Source organism: Phragmites australis, chromosome 3 (genome assembly GCF_958298935.1).
Source record: "Phragmites australis chromosome 3, lpPhrAust1.1, whole genome shotgun sequence".
Lineage (NCBI taxonomy): Eukaryota > Viridiplantae > Streptophyta > Magnoliopsida > Poales > Poaceae > Phragmites > Phragmites australis.
This window is the reverse complement of record NC_084923.1, coordinates 27,339,672-27,352,522: the sequence shown is the minus strand read 5'-3', so window position 1 is coordinate 27,352,522 and position 12,851 is coordinate 27,339,672. Positions and strand designations below refer to the sequence as shown.

At 40.4% G+C, this 12,851-nt stretch overlaps 1 pseudogene; it reads left to right on the top strand.

The window, feature by feature from the left end:
- The first annotated feature begins 11,204 nt into the window (after positions 1–11,204).
- LOC133910625 (homeobox-DDT domain protein RLT2-like) lies at positions 11,205–12,217 on the top strand (annotated as a pseudogene).
- The last annotated feature ends 634 nt before the right edge of the window (positions 12,218–12,851 follow it).

Genomic DNA, 12,851 nt, shown 5'->3' with positions numbered 1-12,851 from the left:
TGGCGGCGTAGATCGGGCTTTGGCCGGGGCTAGAGCTTGGCTAGGGACTTAGTATGATGCTAAAACAGTAGTAAGGGAGAAGAAGAAGGGGTCCTCACCTTGCTTTGATGGTGGAAGAAGGAGGATTCACGGAGAAGATGACGTAGCGCATCACGGGTGGCTGCGGCGGTGGCTAAGGCGAACGGCGGCGCTCCGGCAATGCACGGGCAGGGCAGCAGCGACTTCTAGGGCTTGGGGGTGTGGAATAGAGGTATGAGAGGGCATGAAACTCATATATATAGGTCTAGGGGTGGCTGGTTGAGGTGGAGTCCAAACCGAACACGAATTGGATTCGAGTTCGAGTCGGTTACGGTTTCCTTTTTCGCAGCATTGTATTCCGAGGATGATATCTCCATTGTCCGGACTCTAAATTGGACGTTTCTTAATTCTAGATTATAGTACCCGAAAATATCTACAACTTTGATAGTCATTGGAACTTCTGAAAATGCCATCTTGATTTCCAAAAATGCACCACAAGATAAACTATTTGAACTCAGACTTCTCTGTACAGTACTGATTTCGGGGGCCATAACTCTTAGCTCTATTGCCCAAAAGAGGACTTCCATAGGTTCAAATCGAAGCTCTAAACGAGTTCTACAACTTTGGTATTGTCAAGATTTACATTTGAGGCTGTTTTGAACTCCGAAACATCATGCGAAGATGAGGCTGTCCAGGACTCCGCAAAAATTTACAGATTTCGTGGATCCTTTGTTGGGCCATCTAGAAGACTTGGCTAAGGGTTTGGACTTAAGCAAGATTGAGCCCAAAGACACTTTAGATATATCTAGGGTTTAGAAAAGAAACTTTTGCAGAGAAATTTGAATAGGGTTTGAATTTGAATTGTGTTCGGAGTGAATTTAAGATAAACGAAAAAGATGAGGTTGAACAATAATAGGACTAGATAAGGAATTTGAATTTAGATTTGGGTAGAATTTGAGAAAGATGAGAGACTAACTTTAAACAAAGATTTGGATAAGATTTGAATTGACCTGGAGAAGGATCAGGTATAATCAACGATTGAATAGATGATGCATTCAAAGATTTTGAATTCCAACCATTAAGATCCTTAATTTATTCACTACTGAGTTTTGTAAAAACCTTTTCAAAATATTTTTCACTCAAAACACCAAAGAGAAAGAAAAAGAAAAAATAACTCTAATGCATTTACCTGGCTCCTAACAAAACTCAGCATGTAATGCGCACAAAATAATAACCTATATTGATTGATTGATTAAGAAAATAGGTTTTAAACCTATTTTACTTGTGAAGCTATTCAATAATCATGGAAAATTTTAGAAATTTGAGAAATCTGAAAATCAGGGTGTTACACCAACTCCGAGTAGGTGGTCGTGCTCCTTGACCAGTTCCTCGACCAGCTCCCGACCAGGTCTATCGCAACCTCGACCAATTATGAGTGGTTGTATCTTGCTATCCGACCAAATCCGAGTGGTCGCGTTGTGCTCCACGACCAGACGAGCAGATCTGTCGACCAGTGTGTCACGGCCGACAACCAGTCTTGAACGCATCGTGATAAACTCACCAAGAAGATCAGCGCCACAATAGCAAGAGCGCCTCTACGGTATCCACATGTATCGGGCAGAAACGTCGAGCACTGATGTGCTAGCACCTCGCGCGCGGCTAGGGTTTTGGGAGATCGTGTGGAAAGCTGCGGCTAGGGTTTTCAAGTGGCTCAACCTATCTCCGCCCCACTCCATGCCTCTCTTTATATAGAACTCGCTAATGAGCTCCTACATTGGAAGCCCTTTAGGACTCTAAAACCTCATGGATCACAATCCAATCAAACCCATATACGGATCCAATTCGCATGTTTTATTCCAACCCATTATGTGTGTGACCCGTTAGGTTCATGTACAAAGGGCTACGACTTAAAAACTCTTTCCAAACCGAAATCAATAGTGGTCCCTAACAGGACATGTTGACTCCCGAGTATACATAAAAGATCATATCGACTAAACCTTGATATACACATGCACCGACCCCTTCACCTCACGATACTAGTCAAGCTCAAGGCGAGATACATGCCACCCTTGTGATAGCTTGACCATTCACTCGATCAAGTAGTGGATTCATCATGATTAAATCTTTCATCATATTGGCATGGCCATGCACTTTCTCAATCCAACTACCTCAAGAGGCCCAGACATATCTCTCCTGTTATCAAGGAGGAGCAAATTTCATCTTGATTGCTCACACCCCACGACATGTTTCATGACAAATTTGAAAACTACCTTTATGACTACCCAGTTACGGAATAGTGTTTGTTAGTCCCGAAGTATGTCACTACGCATTCTGAGAATCAATGATGATCTGAGGTCTAAGGATCCTGCAGGTACACCATTTGAGATAACAACTGATGGCACATCATAATAACAATCCCAGCAATATCTCAAGGTAGGTGTACCCAACATTATGTTCTCCAACATAAATGTCCACATTATTTATCTGGTATCTCTATGCCTATGATCCATGAAACATGATAATCATTCAATACATTTGCTGGTCTTATTTATCATCACAATGGTATGCAACTAGGGATTGACTAAGAATAACATCACGATATAAACAAAGAGTTTCATGAACAAGTCACATACTTGCCAATCAAAGTAAACAATAGCCATTCTTGTAATAACACATTATTCAGAAGTACATGAACATAGACGTGTGATACAATCATCTCTATGATTGCCTCTAGGGTATATCACCTTCAATATGTCCTTTGATTGTCCATTATATCACCTTAGGGACTAAGAAACCTACTCATCATTGTGAACTAAATTTTTTTATACACTTCAAAACACACATGTTAGTCACAATGATACAGTTGTCATTAATCACTAAAACACTTACTACTTACCTGGGGGCTTAGATGCTACAGTCTGACACCAAGCTCCCCGCTTAGCCCTAATCTTCCCGCCGTCGGCCACCAAGTTGCATCCACCACCTACACATCATGAGACAAGAAAACATGTACTTTCAACACCATTTAACTCCATCACAAGTTGGTCGAAATCAAAATCCCTACAGAAATGACACATCTATGAAAAATCATGAATGCCAGATGATCCGGTGTTCACTCCTCCTGAGCGTCGGACTATCCGGCGTGTTCAATTTAGTAGACTAGGCTATTTGAAATCCTCTCTGCAAGAAATAGTCCAATGTTTATTCATGCCCATCATCGGACCATGCGGCATATCCATTCTCGCCGGAACCTATTTTGCACCCTCTCTGGAAAAATTACTCGACGAAGCATCCAGTGTACACATCTCCCAACGTCGTACCAACCGACATATACAAGTCCACCAGAGCCCGTTTGTAAATTTTCTGGAAGAAAAGCTCCAACGTTCACTGGTACCAACACCGTACCATCTGGCGTGTACTTCAATTTTTGCTTCTTCGTTGAAATGCTTTGGCATGTACTGCATATGAACATCGAACCATCCGGTGTGTTCATTTTCCTCAGCGCCAGATCATTTGGCATGTACAATTTTCCTGGACTTAGAAATAAACATGTCAACTCCATTTCTTTTGCAAGTTTGGTTATCATGATTATAATTACAGTACATATACATGCTCATGCAATCTAAAAATCATCAAACTAAATCAACTCACTTGTCAATCACTTATCATATATAAAATAAGGCACATTTCAACTTGGTTTTTCATGTGGAGCTTGGGCTATTCACACGTGTCACATTAGTTGCGTGTGTTGGAGCACTTGGCATTGATCTTGTGTTAATCCGGGGAATTGTTACACTTGGAAACCACCATCTCCTAGATGGCTTGGTGGTGGATTACCAGCGATCTCCCCAACTAAAGATTATGAGGATGCTCGAAAATGGTAGCGGAACTCACCATCTCCCAAGTGTTGGAAGAGTTGGCTATTTTGGAGATGAGGAGTGCAGTTGTGCAACCTCATGAGGAAAATGGTTGAAAGAGACTTGGCTCAAGTGTGGTCGAGCTTCCTCAACGGAGACATAGGATATCGGTAGATATCCAAACTTCTATAATAAATCATTTGTCTCTGTACTTTCTTACTCTTGTGCATTACATTAATTTAATTGCTTGTATGCTTATTTGTGTGCGTATTGAGGAATTTCATGAGATTCAATATAGTTGTTTTTACTCGCACCAAAACATCCGATGAACAGTACTTGAACATCCGATGACCAGTAGAATCGAAACATCTGATGAATAGTGTCGACCTTCCAATTAGAATTTCTTGTATATCTTGCTAGAATTGAGTACTCTTTGTCACCCTAGGATTGTTACCTTCACATTTATTTAGGGTGATTGTACACTAGTTGAGTCTAGCATATTTAGGTTTTTCATTTGTGAAAAATCCGTTAGTTTATTTTCGCTGCGAGTTTAAGCCAACTATTGAACAAGGGGACAAAGTTTTCAAAAATCCCTATTCACCCTCCCCTCCCCCCCCCCCCTCTAGGCGACATCATTGTCCTTTCACCTACCCCTGAGACTGTTGCATATGTGATGAGCTGTCATGGTCTTGCAGGGTTCTATTGGCATTTTGTGCGGGATTTTAGCACAATTGTTGCCCTATTGAATGAGTTGACAAAGAAAGAAGTGGTTTTCATTGGCAACCTACATAAGAAAAGGCATTCAAGCTGTTGAAAGAGAAGCTCACCCACTCTCCATTGCTCCAACTCCCAGATTTTGGTGAGTCTTTTGAGTTAGAATATGATGCTAGTAGGATTGGAATTGGAGGCATGCTGATTCAAGAAGGTAAGCTAGCTGCTTATTTCAGTGAGAAGTTAAGTAGAGCGGGTTTGAATTATTCTACCTATGAAAAAAAATTGTATTATTTATTTTGTGTGCTTGAAACTTGACAACATCATCTATGGCCCAAAGAATTTATTATACATTCTAATCATGAATTGCTAAAACATATTAAATGTCAAGCTAAATTGAATAAATGACATGCTATATTGGTAGAATTTATTGAGTTATTTCCATATGCCATAAAGCAGAAGAAAGGTAAGGATAATGTGATTGCTGGTACGTTTTCTATGCGTTATACCATGCTATCTCAACTTGATCATAAGATTTCAAGATTATTAAAGATTGATACACTACTGATTTGGACTTTAAGGAAGTACTTGAACATTATAAAAAAGGGAAAAATATGCAATAAACATGTGCTAAATGATGGTTTGCTCTATCATCCTAATAAGCTATGCATTCTAGCTAGCTTTGTTCATCTTTTGTTGTTGCAGGAGGTGCATGGAAGAGGTTTGATGGCACATTTTGGAACAAAGAAGACTGAAGATGTGATGGCCACCCACTTTTTTTTGCCAAAGATGTGACGTGACGTCGAGCACTACATGTCAAGTTGCAACTACTTGCAATAAAGCTAAGTCCTGCTTAAATGCACATGGTCTTTACATGCCCTTTCATATTCCTAGTGTACCTTGGGAGAATATCTCGATGGATTTTGTTTAGGATTTCCTAGGACAAATAAGGCGAGGGATAGCATATTTATAGTTGTGCATCAATTTTCTAAAATGACACATTTTATACCTTATCACAAGAGCGATGATGCTACAATCATAGTTCATTTGTTTTTCAGGAAAATCATTCACCTACATGGAGTGCCTAATACTATTGTCTCGGATCATGATGCAAAGTATTTCAAGAAAATCATTCACCTACATGGAGTGCCTAATACTATTATCTCGGATCATAATGGAAAGTTTTTGAGCCACTTTTGGAAATCACTATGGAATAAATTGGAGACAAAGTTGATATTTTCTACTATGTGTCATCCCTAAACTAATGGACAAATGGAGGTTGTCAACCACACATTATCCACCATGTTGCAGGCTATTTTAACGAAGAACTTGAGGATGTGGGAAGAGTATTTACTGAATATTGAGTTTGCTTACAATAGGTCGGTACATTCCGCCACCAAGGTAAGAATGTTTCAAGTAGTGTATGGTTTTAATCCCCGTGCTTCTATTTATTTAATATCTTTGTCCACCTCTAAAAAACTTAATTTAGATGCTAGGAAGCATGCTGAATTTTTTCTTACATTGCATGAAACAACTAAAGAGAAAATAGAGCGTATGACTGAAAAGTTTAGGGTTACCAGAAGTAAATGTAGGAAAGAAAGAAAATTTTAACAGGGTGATTTAGTTTGGTTGCATTTGCGAAAAGATAGGTTTCTGGAATTAAGAAAATCAAAGTTGATGTCTAGAGCCAATGGACCATTTAAGATAATAGAGAAGATAAATGATAATGCATATAAATTGGATTTATATGCATATTTTGGGGTTAGTCCCATGTTTAATATTTCATATTTGAACCCATACACGAGAGAATATGAGCTTGAGTTGAGGACAACTCCAATTCAAGAGGGGGAAAATGATGAAGACATCACTCCTTTGGATGCATGCAACACTAATATTCCTCCTCAAGACATACAAGGGCCAATTACAAAAGCACGTGCATGATAATTAAGGTAGTGTTTGATTGGTTGAATGAATTTAAATGGGTTTGGATTGTCCTGGATGGACGGGATGGTCCTAGATGAGGTGGTACAAGTAGGTTGCTTGGTATAGGAATATGTTTAGTTGGATGTATTAGATGATACGAGAACGTGTTTGGTTCCTTAAAAGCCATGTATTATATCCATGTATAATTTAATTATTTTATAGAAATAATAATTATTATATTTCTTATTATCAATAAACTATGCTAATTAATACTAATCATTAGTAATTCCAGTTAATCATAATTTAAGTTGTCAATAATCATCACTAAATACCCATAATAATAATTAGTTATGGTTAATAACATCTAACTATAATTAAGTTTAACTAACAATCCTTATAACCACCGATAGTAACTAATCATCACTAACCGCAAGTGATTAGCGGAGTAAACAGAACCTGTATGGGGTTATTTAGCTGATTTTCACGCACGGGATGGTTCAACATCTAGATGGAATATTCCTGGAATCGGTACCACTCTGTCTGGGATGGTTTGGTTTGATCCAACCAACTAAACACAGGGACAAGGCCTCATCCTGGATGATCCCATGTAGGCTCATGCTCTTACGCCCAACCAAATAGACGGTAAACCACAAGGTAAACTTGTTCCTCGTTGTTCATACTTTTTTGATAAAGGATGGGATGCTACTAACTTCTGATGATATGTGTTTCTTAGGAATATGAGAGAAGCACCACAACATCACCTGGATGTCACCCCTCGAAAGCCAAGTCAAGCCGGACTCCAAGTCGTTCTCAATTCGGACTCTAAATTTGGTTTGGAGTATGCAAACACCATGCTAGTAAAATAGGCATAACTTTCGTATATGGAGTCCAATGGAGGTGTCCTTGCACTTGCTGGAAAGCTTACGGAAAGCCCTTTCTAACGGATTTAGTCCCACCCATAGATTCCTTGGAAATCAATCAAAATCGAAGAAATAAGGTGTTCTATTGCCATTTTGGGCCGTGCGGGGCCTTATAAGAGTGTTGAGGTCCAAGCCTAGGTTGTGTGCGCCCTTCCCCATGGCCACACAACCCTAGGTCGACCTCCTCATATCTTCTTCTCATATATTCAGTAGCCTTCATAGTTTGAACTCGATTGTTTCTTAGATTATTCTGCCATATTGCAGTTTTGTCGTTCGTTCAGTTTGAGGAACCCCACTTTGTGAACTTCATCTATATTTGCAATATAATTTTAGATTGCATCTTCTATTCTTTTGGATTTAGTCTAACATGTTTCCCATAGTGCTTCTTCAACTGCCTCACATGAAAAAATGAGTGAATTTTAGCTCCTTCACGTAATTGTAATTTGTATGTTCTTTTACCAATTTTCTGCATGTCAATTCTAGATTCGCATGCAGGGAAAGCCTTCCTGGCGAGGTCAATAGCATTCATCATAGTTATAACTACGGAGTAGTGGTGTAGTGATTATGAGAGTTTTTGATCTGTTTTGATTGGAGCCTTTGAATCATCAACATCAATGCTCCACAAATTGACATATCACATTATCTTTTGGAAGATCGCACCATACTTCCATCAGTTGAGAGGGTTTCTTGGCTTAACAGGTTATTACACAAGATTTGTCAAGGGTTATGACCAAATTTGTAGGCCTCCTTTTGATTTGCTGTGGAAGAATTCTCTCCAATGGGGGTGAAGAACAATCTGCAGCTTTTGACTAGTTCAAGAGAATTATGACAAGTTGTCCAATATTAGCTCTCCCAAACTTTTTCAAGACGTTCATTCTAGAAACTGATCCTTCTAGTACTGGACTACAGCTATATTAATGTAAGAGGGCAAGCCAATTGCATATTTTAGCAAATCATTGGGAAGAAGAGCAATGGCCTAGTCAGTATATGATAAAAATGGCCATGGCTATTTTTGAGGCTCTCAAAAAGTGGAGACATTATCTGTTGGACAACAACCTTATCATCAAAATTGGTCACAAAGTTTAAAGTACATAACCTCACAAAGACTTATTGATGGAATTCAGTATAAACTCTTGCTTAAATTATTGGAGTTTGACTTCATTGTGAAATACAAGGTAAAGAGGACATTGTAGTTGATGCTTTGTCAAGGAGAGATGTTCAAGTAAGTGCTCTTGATCTCAATTGTAATGTCATTTGCTCAATGAACCTCCAGTGGGTTGATGATATCTAGCAGAGTTATTTGAGTGATGTCAAGTATCAAGAGTTGTTGAATCTCGCACTAAATCATCCTAACCAAAGCAGGTACTACACCACTGATTCTAGAATCATTTATCATAAAGAAAGGATTTATGTGGGTGCAAATAGTGAATTGAGACTTAAATTACTTGACACTTTTCATTCCTCTGCATCTAGAGGGCATTTGGGCATGTGAGCCATATATCATATAATAAAAGAAGTTTTATATTGGCCAAATATGAAAAGGGATGTTGAACAATTTATTTCTAGATGTCCAATATGTCAGATCACCAAAGCTGAGCATGTTGCAAATCTAGATTTATTAGATCCTTTGGAAATACCAGATATGGCATGGGTTCGTCTAACAATTGATTTTATTGAAGGACTTTCAAAATCCAAGGGAAAGGATGCCATTTTAGTTGTGGTGGGCAGACTCACTAAATATGCTCATTTTATTGCTCTATCTCATCCTTATATAGTTCAACAAGTAGTACAATTGTTCATGGAAAATATCTATAATCTTCATGGGATGCCTATTTCCATTATCAGTGATAGAGATAGAATATTCACAAGTAAGGTTTTCACCAAAAAATTTGAAGGCATTGAAGGTCTCTTTGAAATTTAGCACAACATATCACCTTCAATCTGATGGTCAATCAGAAAGGGTGAACCAGTGTTTGGAATATTATTTGAGAAACGGTATTCTTAGAGCCAAAAGAGTGGTCTACATGGTTACCTACAGCTAAGTGGTGGTATAACACTACTTATCATACCTCCCTCAAGGTTTCTCCATTTTAAACTTTGTATGGATATCATTCACCACAAAAATCGATGAACTATCACTACCATGTAACATCTTTGAAAAAGCCAAAGTGACTGTCACTTAGAAAGAAACCATGTTGCAGAAACTCAAATAAAACTTGCCTCAAGCTCAGGAGAGAATGAAAATGTATGCTGATAATAGAAGGTCAGAACGAAACTTTGAAATTGGTGATCTAGTATACCTGAAGATGCAACCTTATCGTTAGAATGCTTTTAGGTTAAGAGGATATCTCAAGGTAAGGTCAAAATATTATGGTCCCTTAAGAGTCATTCAAAAAATTGGTAAAAGAACATACAAATTACAATTACGTGAAGGGGCTAAAATTCACTCATATTTTCATGTGAGGCAGTTGAAGAAGCATTGTGGGAAACATGTTCTTCCCCTTCCATGACTACCTTTAGTTGGTCTAGATGGTAAAATCAAGATTGAGCCTGAAGTTGTATTAGACAGAAGAATAATCCCTAGAAGAGGGGAAGTTGTTGCTCAATGATTGACCAAATGGATGAACATGGCAGTTGAAGATGCTATCTGGGAAGATGTCCCATTTATCAACCAGAAATTCAAGGAATTTAAACCTTGATGACAAGGTTAATCTTTAGAGGGGGCATTGATAGGTCCCAATGTTCAGAACATTGAAAGTTGTGCAGAACTCAGTGAAGTCAGCAAGAGCATAGGAATAAGGCTACAGGAGATGCTGATTGCTAATCCAACTGCTTCTGTCAAAACTTTCTTTTACCGCTTTACTATTTACTGTTAATCTTGTCAACAATGATGATTATTGCAGTTGTAATTTATGTGTTTATTTTAACTGAACCTGAACGCTGTAAATTTTCCTGGGGCGAGTATATAAACCTCGGTTGGTAATGGAGAAAATGTATTTTGCATTTGCCTATCATTTTGTTAGCTTGTACGCCCTAGAATACTTTAAGGTTCCCCAAATCTCTACTACTTAAAAAGTACGTAGTGGTTCCCACACCAGGTAGGACGTCCTGCCTCCTTGTCCTGCCTGGGATGAAGCAACTTGGACTATGGCCTTTTTGGCCCATGGCGATCAATCGACAGCCACCGCAAGCATGTATCCCACCCATCTCCCCCGTTGGCTCCTGCGCCCTCCCCCACCCACCCAACCCTACCATCCATTCATCCACTCTATACCCTCTGCCATCAAGGCAGCAGCACCCATGCCTCTCGCCTCCCCTCCCTCTCCCGCTCGCGATGGTGGTCACGTGCTTCGCCGTGGCTACCGCCCCACCCTCCTCCCGCCGCTGTCAAGACACCCTCCCCTGCTCCTACCACCATCGCCAGGTTGCCCTCCCCTCCTCATGCGGCCCTCCCAAAGTGGCACTGCCCCCATGAGGTGATTCCTCCCCCGGCCCTGCCAATCTGGTACCACCTGCTCTCACTCCGCAGTAGTCGCCTGCAATGGCAACGGCGACTGCGATGGTCCCTAAGGCTGTGGTGGCATGCTAAAGGCAGCTGTTCTCCGTGGAGTCATGGCCCAGGGAGACCACCATAGTGTTGTGGGAAGAAGCTCCTGAAGGAGGCCGGTAGACGCTACGAGGAGGAGGTGAGAAAGTTGGGGGGTTTTGTTTCTGCGCATCACTTTGTGCTCACAGAGGTGTTCGGATCTAGGTTTTGAGGTGTCTGATCACTGCCATGGACACTAGCGACAACAGGGACGGCATGGGAACACGGCGCTGGAGGTTGCTACCCCGGCCTCCCGTAGCCGCAGCGGCCCCAATCTCTGCGTTCGGGGCAGGCGTAGGGGCCTCAAGGTCTGGGGAGAAGCTGGTGAAGCGGATGATGAAGAGCCCCTACCACCTGGATGTTCTCGAGCAGACATATGCTAGTTCATGGATTTTGATAGATTTCAGTGTTTTTGTTTTTGAATTTTTGGTGGTTTTTTGATCAAGTGTTTCAGGGAGGTTTTGGGTTTGGTGTAGTGAAGCAGTACCCATTGGAGGCTATGCAGGCGGAGCTATCAACGAAGATAGGGTTGTCAAACAAGCAGCTGCAAATGTAGTTTTTGCCACCACTCCACCATCGAAGCGGCAATGGCGGGACGAAGAGGGCTGCACTGGCACCAGTAATGGCACCACCGTTGGTGCTGAAGCTACCAGCGATACCACTAGCAAGCAGTGACCTTATGGTTGGCGTGGTTGGGTCGTATGATGAGCCGCTACACCTGACTCACTCACAAAGGGCTACCAGGCGGTCCTCAGCAGTGCCCAGGATTTCCATTCTTGATAATGGGAGGAGGTATTATGAGCCACCACTAGTTATACTGCCACCTCCCATGGCACCGATGCAGCTCACACAATCTGAGCTCCATGTGATTAATTATGTGGAATCACAGCTTGGGGAACCATTGAGGGAGGGCGGTCCAGTGCTTGGCATTGAGTTTGATCCGCTTCCTCCTGGCACCTTTGGTCCACCAATTGGTGCGTATGTTGAAATTCAAAGTCCATGTGCTTTATGCTAAGGTTTAAGCCAATCAATGCTCGGGGTTTCCTGTTAGTTGAAGTGTTAAACTGAGACTTCTCTGATGTCCGGACTGAATGCTTGTAATGTGATTTTCCTGTAAATATATAGAGGCAGTATGGATGGAGAGGAGTGTTTACTTGATAATAGAAGTATATGGTACATGGTATGCTGAGGGAAATGAATGATTGATCAATGAAAATTCAAGATGGAGAGTAAGGGTGAAAACATCGCTGATCTGTTTTTCGTACAACGAACCCCTTGGACTAAGAAGTAAACTAATATTCTTTATACAGATGAGCAGTAAACTAATATTCTTATTAAAGATGAGAGATTGAACAAAAATTGTACATCAAATGGTCTATTGAGGGAAACCATTTTTTTAGATAAGATCTGGAAGAGGAAACGTGAAGGCCTTTTTGTGTTTAGTAGACAGTAACAGGTCCAGGCGTCCAGCATTTATGTTCTAGGACAATTACTTTGTTCACTCCCTGTGTGGATTCTTTTCATTTCATTGCAACTTCCTACTTTGCCTGCTATTTTCTTTTTAGATTTCATTTATGTTCGGTTGTTTCTACATTCTTTGATCTCCACATTCTACATACAAAAAAAGTGATATGGTATATTATGGATATGTGGCGATGCAAAGGGAAGGACAAAGACAAGTTATGAAGCAGTAGGGGCAACAGGTACATTACAAGGTAATATTACTAAATTTAGATTACTTAGGTTTCAATTTTCACTTTGCGATCCAATTGTTGAGTAACTTATGGTTCACTGCCATTGGTTTGGCTTTTATAGAATTCTATAAACATAAAATTA